The 11,255-nt window shown below is 48.4% G+C and overlaps 1 pseudogene; it reads right to left on the bottom strand.

Moving 5' to 3' along the window:
• Nucleotides 1-6,142: 6,142 nt before the first annotated feature.
• On the bottom strand, nt 6,143-6,481 carry LOC116624943 (annotated as a pseudogene).
• Between the last annotated feature and the right edge of the window lie 4,774 nt (nt 6,482-11,255).

The raw sequence follows: 11,255 nt of genomic DNA, 5'->3' as shown, positions 1-11,255 counted from the left end.
ATGCTTCCCGTGCATGAAGAGCATCAGAGAAACAAAGCACCAAGGTTCACTTGCAGGCTAGCTTCCCTGGGCTCCTGACTTTAGTCTGTCTGGTCAAGAAGGTGTTGGTGGGAGGCAAAGGACCTCGTCTAGATCACTTCCTTTATTTTGAGTGGTGTTTTCCCAGTAATTAAATGTATTACAACCTCACAACCCAGCTGGATCCTTGTAGACATATAACACATTCTCATCTTAGTTCAGAGATTAAACTTCCTGAGCCAAATGTTTGACAGAATGTATGAGGAACAAGGAAGTAGGAAGGTAACCAAATGATTGCAGCTTTGGAACTGTCAAAACACACTAGGGTTTGGTCACTGACAGAGAAGAGTCAGCCCACTGAAAATTAATCATGGGATTAGTACATAGTTTTGTACCACTCAACAAAACAAGTTATTCTCAGAAACTCTTGACTTTCAGTCCTAAGGCTTACTGCATAATGAATATTAAGGCTTCAAGGAAAAATACAGGTCTTGACTTGATTTTCTCTGCTTATAATTAAAAAAAGAGATTCTCCCATTCCTCTGTTATGATACAGTCACTAATGGAGCTAGACTGGGAGGAAAGATCCCCCAGATCCTTTGTGGATCCCATTAATATATATATATTTTTTAATCAACCCAGGAACTTAGAATTAAAAGTGGCTTCCAGGCTTGGGATGAGAGAAGATCTTAATCCCTGTCATTAGCAACCCCTTTCTAACCCTGCCACCTCCCTAACCCTCCCCCTGCCCCCCATGGCCTTGCAGCCCTGGGGCACTCCCGAAATAAGTATTCCTTTCCCATTTGCCAACTGAGCTCAAAATTCTTCAGGGGGAAAAGACATGGTGCCATCTAAAGGAAAATTCTGATCACTGTTATCAAACCTAAAAATAGGGAATGACAGACATGGGGGACTGAAGTAATTGGTCTAGTTCAGATGGATCCTGATCACTGTAATTCAGGTCTTGGGTGAATCCTGGCCCCATGTGCTCTATCACCTTGCTATTCAGGCGAACGGTGACCTTCTCACTTTTCTTGAGCAAGGATATGGATTGCTTCTGAGAGAGGCTGAGATATGAAACCAGCACACCCTTCCCTCCCCTGTTCTCTTCTTGTCCCTGTCATCTGACTACCCAGCATTGCCCTGCTTGCTCTTGGTTATTAATGATCCTCTCTTTTTTTTGGCCTGTTTCCTGAAATCTTTAGCCACCACAGGGGCTGTGTCTCTTCCAGAAATCCTAGTGTTAGTACAGGCCTGTTGCCAATGACTCCCATAGACATAAGGTCATTTAGAATTATACAATGATAGAGATCATTCACTTCTACATTTCAGTTTATAGAATGGGACACAGAGGCCAGAGAGCTGTAATGGATTATCCAAGTTTAAATGGATAATTGTGGTTGAACAGGGATGAGAATCTAGATGTTCTAACTCCCAGATCACTGATCATTCTGGTCAGTTAGTTCCCCACCAGCTGCTTTCAATGCTTCTACTCCAAACTCCGTGGTTTAATTTCTGCTTTCCTCTGTGCACTTGCTTGAGGATCTTACAACTCATTTTTTATCCATCTTGTTCTTTACAGTCTCTGTCTTTCACCGTGTTTCCTCCTCCCCCACCCCCCACTGTCCCTTGCTGTTGTTCACTCACCTTTAGGAAGACACACAGAATTGGCTGAATAGAAAATACATTCTGCATTCCTTGCCAAAGCAGCCTGAGGGAAGTCATTAAGAAGCAGCTCTTCCTAGAGATGTTTCAAATGTGCTTGCTGTAATTGTGGCTGAAATTTCAATATCAAAGGTTAAAATATCATGGTTTCCTTTACACTTCCTTTTATTTGCAATTACCTTGGGAGGAGAACACAGCCAAGCAGGAATGCTCAATGCAATTCTTCCCAACCCAGATTACACTGCATGGTGGTGAACTATCTAAATGTGCTATCTTGGACTCCAGGAGTACAGAAAAGATGGTGATGGACAGATGGAAAGCGGTGGACAGAGAAGATCCCAGAGGAGAAACAAGCTGAGAATGAGGTGGGTGGACCACACCACTTTGGAAGGAAGGATTTTCCAGCTTCCGTTCATTATTTTTGTAGAGATGGAAGAGAATGGAGGTAAGGTTTGATTCAAGAAAAGAAATAGAAATGGATTAGAGGAATGTGGTTGTGATTAGGCACCTAGGAAGCAGGGTGAACACAAGAGCTCTAATACTATGGTGCTGGTGTGGAGAGTCCAAGAGAGACTGAAAGCCAGAGGGCACAGAACACCGCAGGCTTGGGCATCCGGAGGTGTGGTTTTTATGCTCAAATTACTTACTTGACTTTGAACGTGTGATTTCTCCACTCCAGGCTTCAGCCTCCTTCCCTGCAAAATGAGGCAGTTGGACTTGATTATCTCAAGGTCCTGACTTCTCCTGACTCTACTGAAGCCAACCTTCTCTAATGGTGCATTTCCACTTTGCTGAAAGCACCGGGTGTAACTACCTCATGCCCTTTCCCTTCTCTCGCACGCCTCCTCTCTAAAAAGCAACTTTTTGAGTCTTTTCTATCAAGCAAATCCAAGCATCTTTTGGAAGCCTCATTTTACTGAAGGCACAAAACCCCGGGGGCCTCAACCCATAGTAGAATCTCTTCCCTCATTGCCCCTTCCCATCTACTTCCCAAACTCATCCCCTATCCCTAACAGGTTGAACTCATTTACCTCGTAAATGATAGCAAATCAGGAACCTCCTGCTGCTTATAATGATAACACTTCCTATAATTTGCATGATAAAATTCAACTGATTTCAGATAGCATTTCTTAGAACAGATAGGTGACACAAGGGCTCCATGAGGAGAATAAATTACCACCTCAAGTTCTATGCCATCACAGTTGTGGATTCCAATTGGCTGACATTCAGCCCCAAACAAAAGCACAAAGCCTGTCTAATGGAGCAATGAAAAAAGATATCTAGGAAATATTAACAAGTCTCTCATGGTAATTTATGCAAATACACGCCATAACTCAGCTGAAGAGGTTCGGCTCGCACCTATGGAAGGGAGCTGCACTAGCCAGGGATTTTATGCAACTGATGCCACCTTATTACATCTCAGAGGTTGTGGGTTTCCATACAAATTAGCACTAGAGAGGCCTAGGGTGGCAATTAGTCCTCAGACCATCTGCATCAGAATCACTCCGGGGTGCCTATTAAATGCAGTTTCCTCTGGCTCTATTACAGACTGACTGAATCAAAAGCCCTTAGATTGGGGCCTGGGAATCCACATTTTATAACCTTACCCCCCACCCCACCCCACCCCCACCCCCAAGTGGTTTTTATGCATCTTTCTGAGCCTGGCCTCCCATGGTCAGTACCATCTACATCTAGGTTATGCACACCATGACCCATTCTCTCACTATGTGAATTGGCTAAGTTACAGCACTGTTCTCAGCCTCAAATTCCTCATCTATAAAATAAGAGGTGGACCCAAATTACCTCTTAAGTGTTTCAGACCCTAATTCTTTTTTCAAATGAAGCGTGGGACAATACTGAAGCCCAAACAAAACGTCCATGCAGGTGGCCAGTTGGCAAAATGTCCCCTGTGGACCCTGTAGCCATGTCTGTCTGGAGTTCCGCAGTCTCCCTGGAACAAAGAAGCCTGCACTGCGCCCCCATCTGTCTTTGTCTCCCCAATTTCTTGCCCAAACAGTCTCTTTTCAGCCTGGAAACCAGCCTTCCCCCATTGTTTCTGCCAGAGCATTGTATCTAGACTCAAATCCTTTCTCTTATTGGGGACTTGGGCTTTTGAAAGCAAATCCATTACACTTTCTGGGTTTTTTTTTGTTTTGTTTTGCTTTTCTTTTGAAGGTTGGTCACGTTTTGCTTTTCAGTGTCTGTGGCTCCAAGGAAATAATGCTTTGTATATTTTATATACTACAATATTCCCGGCACCTAGAATGGTGTCTGTCACGTAGTGGGCTCTCGATAAATCTCCTTTGAATGAAGAAATTCAAGGACAATTACCTGCTAGAAAGAGGAACAGGAAAGGGGGAACTAGAGGGTGGCAGGGATATATTTTAACAGCTCAATATATTAGCACATAAAGCTAACATTTATTTACAACCAAATATGCTCAAGGTTTTCTACACATATTATCACATTTATTCCTCATACTTCTGTGGTACAGGTATTCATATATGCATTTCACTTAAGGAAACTGGGCTCAGATAGGTCACAGTGTTTGTCCAAGGCTTCACAGAAGGGCTGGGTTTGTCTGACAATAAAACCCAAGTATTTCCATCTTAGCACTCTGTCTCCCAAGATTAAATCCAGGAAAAATTGTTAAACCAACTGTTTCGTCTAAGTTAGATCCCCCCTCCTTTATTGTTACTTCTTTCTTATCTGAAACTGGTTTGTCTGCATTGTTTAAAAAAATGAGAAGCAAGATTGGAGCTTGTTTAGATTGGGGTTCAGCTGTTTCTGCAACTAGGATGCCAATCAGTGACTGCACCCTGACCTTGGGAGAGGGTAGGTCAAAGCAGAGCCTCCTCTGGCATAGTTGGGATGAAGTGCCAAGCTCAGGAGACCTATCCACTACCACTGTGCAGGAACTGGGGATGATTCTTTAGGAGCTCTTGTATCCAGGTTAAGCATTGCCTTCTCTTTATCCTTCTAGACTTTTCCAGGAACCAGTTACTCCAGGAGTGTCCTCTAGGTGCTTCTTCTGGCACCCCTCCTGATTTTTCAGGTTAAATATGCTTTGGACATGAGGGGACATTGCCAGGCAAATGAGAGAAAGGTACTCCAGGCAGAGGAATCAGCACTGACAAAGGCTCCAACTCTAGGAGTCCAGTGGAAGCCTGATGAATTTTTTTTTTTTCCAGAAAAGGTATTTTTTTTTATTCTAGTAACTGCAAATAGGAAACCAGATTGGGGGGGGGGGCAGGCTGGGACAAATAATGGCTCCCTCCTCCCCGGCAGAACCGGGGGGAGAAGGTGCCCCCCCCCACTCTGCTGCAGCATCCTAGGGGCAGGGCCCCACCTTCCCTGGGACTGGGGTGGTCGATAACCCAGCCTGCTCTGCCCCGGGCCCCTTCCCCGAAGAGCCTCTCGGAGGAGGCGAACGTGGGCAGAACAGAAGGCGGCAATGAGGATGAACATTTGGTGCTGGTCACAGCAGCAATGACGGATTTCTAAGAATGGAAACATTGAACGAAAAAAACGCAACTGTCCAGAGGTAGTTTGTGAACAGAGGAAAAAATGGAACCAGAACCTTGGGGGGTGGGGAGGAGCAGAAGGGTGGGAGTGGGCAAGGCTAGCTCCTTGTTATTAGTGCCCCATGTGAGAAAAGGGGAAACTGAGGCCTAGGGTGGAAGCGGATGGGGTTGGGCAGTGGCTCCAGCCCACCTTAGGAGGCCGCCGCAGGGAACCTGGGCCTCCTGGACCTCACCTGGAGAAAGGGGGACTGCATTTCCCTCACGGCAATAGATTCCGGGGCGGGGGGGAGGTGGGCCGGAGTCCATTTAGAGTAGGGGGCTCAGACCCCTCCTGCCTTCCTTCCTGTGCCCAAAGGGGTCTGTCTGACCTAGAGCAAGGACCAGGCAAGGGGGGAGGGAAGGAAAGTGGGTGTGAGCCGCACCTCGTGAGACACAGGCCGCTCGGGGGGGGGCCTCCTGGGGCCGAGCGCCGCCCCCCAGTGGCCATGCCTACTGTTGCCAGTGCTGTGGAGTGGGGCAGATCAGAACGAGAGACGGGGCATGGGCCCCTTTTAAGGCCAGGGGAGCCCTCCCAGGCCCCTTAGTGGGAAGCCAGAGGGAAGAATGGAGAAGAAGGGATTCCCCCCCACCCAAACCAAGAGCCCAGTCAGCAACGTCCCCACCACGGAGCATGGGGACGCAGAAGGGGCAGGGTGCGGCGAGGTGGGCAGTTGGCTAGTGTGCGTGTGGGTGAGGGCTCGCTGGAAACCAAAGGAAACTGCTCCCCACTCGGGCCTTGGGGCCCGCAGGGGTGGTGTGCTGTGCAGTGTGGTGGTGAGGGCGCAGGTGGGTGGCGGTGGTGCGTGAGCCTGGGGAGGGGGGGGCGGGGGAGCGGAGGACGCCGTCCAGTCCCGGAGGGAAACTGCTCCTCGGCGGCGACGGAGCGGGCTGCGCGGTCACTGCTCCTCCTCGGAGGACTCCTGCGAGATGCTCTCTTCCTCCTCCTTCTCCAGTTTTTTGGGTCTGCCCCTTGGTTTCCTCCCTGGAGTTGTGGTAGTTTTCCGGGTCTTGGCAGCACCCTTGTTTTTGCTTCCCTTTGGTGGGCCCCGAGGTCTCTTAGGTGTTGGCACTTCGCTGGGTTCCTTCGGAGGCTGCTTGCGCGGCCTGCTCCGCCCCCGCTTCTCAGGCCGTCCTTGTCCTGCTTGGAGGCCAAGGGCTGGGTGGACTTCGAGCTCGACTCGCTCATCTTACCTTCTCTCTGGAGCAGGTGGACGAGCGATGGCTGGGATGCGCGAGCTCGGCCGCCGGGCTGCGGGGAGCAAAGGTGCTGGGCGCTGAGGACCCGCCTGGCTCCGCCGCCGGTGGAAAATGCCGCTGCCTTCTTGGAGCTGCGCCAGCGCCAGAAATAGCCCGGGCTCGGAGTCCCAATTAGAGGAGGGAAGCCTGGTGATTTGATGAAGGAGTTGTAATCCTACACTAAATCTTCCCTGTTAGTTACTCAAAGACCCTTCTCCTTATTTTTTCTCTTTCTCTTTTCCTTCTCCTTTGTCTCCAGTAAGGCTCACAAAGAAACTCCCTGAGAGAAGATCTCATTGTTCAGTTAGTCCTTATCATTCTTGGTGTGCGGAGCACTTGAGCCGGGCTCTTTGGCAGCCAGATCGCCCGATGAGAGAGACCAGTTGCTCATTCACAGGGTCAGTTTTCCTGAGGAAGGGTGTGGGCATGGCAGGCCCTCGGTGCTTGAGCTTCCTCTGCAATATCCCCTCCCCTTGCTCATCTGAAGACTTGGTCATTCAGCACATTCAAAGGCAGGCATATAGATGATAGCCATCCCTGGATAAAAAGGTACCCAGGGGGACACAAGTGTGTGCGTGGATGGGGGTGGTGATGGAAGGCATAGTTAGCAGGAGGAGAAAGATCATCAATCATAATGGGCAAAGCACACATACAGTAAGATGGCCCACTGATGGCTGATCATCGCCTCCCTGTATTTATAATTAGTCAAAGGACCTTCCCCTGTGGTATCAGTTCCCTGAAACTCAAAATCCAGCCACTGTCCCCTTAAATCCTGCTCCCCTCCTCTTTGTCGTAGGGCATCAGTCTATGGTAAACTCTAAGCCCATCATGTGGCTTGTAGCCCAACTCCCGAGTTTTGTGAGGGAAGAAGGTATTTATCATTGTAAGAAGCACAACTGGGACACAAGCAAACTTGGAGTTGGTGCCCGTAGCTTTTCCTCTGCCCAAAGCCCTCTCTGCAGGTCCCTGCTCAGCCTGTACCCTGTCCCCTGTTTGGCCTCCACGGCATCTCTCTCTCTCTTTTGGTTTTGAGCCTGCCTTCCTTTGGTTGCAGTGAAGACTGGTTTCATCACTTTCTCTCTCCAGTCTTTTCTGTAACTGTTCTCTTTGCTCCCACAGGCCCACCACATGGGCTGTCTTTGTTCTTCTCACAAAGGGAGTTGTCAGTATTGAAGGCTCTTTTCAGGAAGGCAGGGAGGAGCTCTTGTGTTTCTAAGTCACAGTCAGAAGCATTATTAGTGCTTCTATCCTCTTTCAGGCATGCGGCATAAACATAGCTGCATATGAGGTATCACATGGGCTTAGGATGGAGGGAATGTGGGTGCTGGGGGGATGGTGCAGTTCATCACGGGAGAAAAATGAGACACACACACAAAAAGAAACAACAAAGGGAGAAGAAGCAAAAAAAGAAAAAAGTAGAAGCAAAAGAGAGGAGGAGCTTGGGCCATAAGACCCATTCGTAATGGTGCCAGGGGCCCCTAGACTTTAATATCCTACCCCCAGGGTGCATTTTCAATGTCAGATCTTTTCAAGACTTCCTTCCGCTCAGGGGTTCAGTGGGTGTTTGGGCATTGTCCAGTGTGACATCCAGAGTGACACCCATCAAGTGCCCCTTTGGGGTCCTCTTTGGGCTGATGAAATTGGAGTTGTCAGTGTAGAGACAAGCAGCTCCGCAGTGGCGGTGACCAGGGACACCAGCCCCTGGAAGAAAAGCCATAGCACACGGTCTCTTCAGGGCGATCTAGCTGGGTGCCAGGCTCCATGCCCCAAGAGCAGTGATTCAGCCTTCACTTTTCATTTGTCACCCCTGCTTTATGTCTATCCTCCCTAAAGGTGGTCTAGTGCAGAGGAACAAGGAACCACTCTTTTGCAGGCTAGATGCCAAGTTCATGTGTCACCATCAGGAACCCCCGTTTGGTTTTGTCAGCTTTTTCACATCCTGAGCAACTCCAAAACACCCTGTGACAAGCTGACTCTGCTTGATGAGAGCTGGGCTTGGGCACGAGCCATTAGCACATTTGTGATCCTGGTCCTATGACCACGCTCACAAGCCCCGCTAATGGGGAGGTCAATTAAATAATGCCAGCCACTGCTTTTCTTCCTTATGGCACTCGGCGTCGCCAGCAAAATGTGTTTTGCAGATTATTAACAACAACAATTAATGGGGGAGTAATGGACTGTGAAAGGAGGCAAGTTAGGGTGGCAGGGACAATCCAACCATACATTGTTGGGGCCAGGGCCTCCCAAGGGCGCAGACTACCTCCTGGATGAGCAGTCTGTGTTGAGGAGGAGGAACATCTTGGGTTCCAGGGGGCAAAATTTAGGAAATGCTAGCCTGATGGAGGAGTGCACATGGGTCCAAATTGCAACACCTGACAAATTCTCCCTGTTGAATTAACCTCCTGATTCTGAAGAGAAAGTCATTTCCATAATGCGCAAAGCCATAGGTTTGCAGGCTGGCCATTTGAGCTGGAAATGACATTCACTGTGTGATTTGGCGCCACCTCTCTAATTCCTCCAAAAGATAATTTGCCTGGATTCAGTGATGACATCTAGTAATTTATGATTGGAGATACAGTATTTAGGAGAGTAATTCCTGCTAAAATGCAAAAAACTCATGGGAAGGATAATTCACTGAGCACTGTAAGTTAATAATATGATGAGAACAATAGTAATAGCATCCAACATTTATCAAGACACTGTCATCATCATCATCATCACCATCATCATCACCATCATCACCACCACCATCACCACCATCATCACCATCCTCACCACCACCATCATAACCATTATCATCACCATCATCATCATCACCATCACCACCATCAGCACCATCATCGCCACCACCATCACCACCATCATCAACACCATCACCACCATCATCACCATCATCACCACCACCATCATCACCATCATCATCACCACCATCATCACCATCATCACCATCATCACCATCATCACTACCACCATCACCACCATCAACACCATCACCACCATCATCAACACCATCATTATCACCACCACCACCACCATCATCACCCTCACCACCACCATCATCACCATCACCACCACCATCATTATCTCCGCCACCACCACCATCATTACCAAGTAGATAACATGTATCGAGACATACTTGTTCCCGACACTGTTTTAAGCACATTCTGTGTGATACTCCTTTAATCTTAATTACAACATTATGAAGTAGGTGCTACTCTCACCTGCTTTGTGTAGACCAGGAAACTACAGTGGAGTATCTAAGTAAGTTGGCTGAGGCTACTAATGAGCAAATATCGGCACCAGGAAGCCCAACTAGCAAGCTCTTCTAAACTGTCCAGGATCTGTGCCACTAACTACTGCACCGCTGGGATAGAGCAAACAGATGGGTCTTAATGTCAGGCTTGGGGCTGTGCGACTTTGGGCCTCTCTATGGCTGACTCCATATCTATGACATGGGAATACAAGTACCAACAGGGTTAAGAGGACCAGAACTAGGTGAGACAAGAGAGATGCCTAGGTGCAAAATTTAAGGAGGTGCACCCCCTCAGGGTGGTATGTGAGTCTGCCTTGCATTCATGACCCTCAGGAGCCAGGTCCTCCTTATACTATGTGCCCAAGCAAGTAGGCACCTCATTCGCTTCCTCCTAGTCTTGGCCCTAGTAATGAAGATTAAACTAAATAAGAGATTCTATTGAAGTGACCGGCATACATTAGGATATTAAATACAAATTTCCTTCTTTTTCTTGAGACTATATTATGAGCTCATTCCTGGAGAGTGCAATTGATTCCAAGAGAGGGAGGAGATCCCCAAGACCTGGGCCTTTGGCTGGGGCATGAGCAGCAAGAAAGGAAATGGGGAAGGCCCTGGTGGCAAACTTCACATCCGCTGAAGGTCTCACTTCACAGGAGAAGAAAACAAATATATCCGCTGTCGCGAAGAGGCTGGCATGTCCTGGCCTCCCAGATGCTGTAACTTTGGGTCATGAGTGTGGTGTTCATGTTGTCTCAGCCTGTCTGCCACAGCACCTGCTCTCCACGGGCACGCCTGGGCCCCTGTCAGCAGGGAGGTCCCTACCACGGGGTCATTTTATATAAGCAAATGACGCTTTGCAATAGCAGGATATTGTGGCTGAAGAGGACTTTCTAGACCTTGTCCTCAAATCTCATTTTAAAGATGTTGCGCCACGGCCCAGGGAGGAGGAATGATTTACCCTCCGTCTATGGGTTAGTACGACTTGCAAATAGAGCTGGGTCTTCTGAATCCACTGCTACTCGGGGCTACTGTCCTGGTTCTATGCAGCTTTCTGCACTGCGCGTGAGCTGTGCCGCCAGCGAGTCCAGCAGGGAACATGGCAGCACCGGGATTTTGCTTTGCTCTAAACAACCTAGTCTTTCCCTTCTAGAGAAAACTATTTTTAGAAAGATTGAGAAGGACTCCCCCTTCCCTGTCCAGAAATTCCAAATTAACATGTCAGTAACCTTGAAAGAAGTTATAGCTATTCAGTTATTCCACACCTCTTTGCTAGGCAGGGGAGGGAATAAATGAACTCTGTATGTGGTGGGGGGGTGGGGGCGGAGAGAGGTGAGGGAGGATTTGGTGCCAGCAGGTAACAAAACAATTTCTCTTTCTGTTATAGCTAATTGCAACATTTTCCATCTAAGCACCCAGGGCAGGGCTCCCGCACAATATATCCACAGTTTCTGAGCCTTCCCGCCCTATCCTGCCATCTTGGATTCCCAGCACTACAGCCCTAGAGGGAGAGCTGGGCTAAT

This window comes from Phoca vitulina, unplaced genomic scaffold (genome assembly GCF_004348235.1).
Source record: "Phoca vitulina isolate PV1807 unplaced genomic scaffold, GSC_HSeal_1.0 scaffold71, whole genome shotgun sequence".
NCBI lineage: Eukaryota > Metazoa > Chordata > Mammalia > Carnivora > Phocidae > Phoca > Phoca vitulina.
This window is presented reverse-complemented; position numbering and strand designations above follow the sequence as displayed.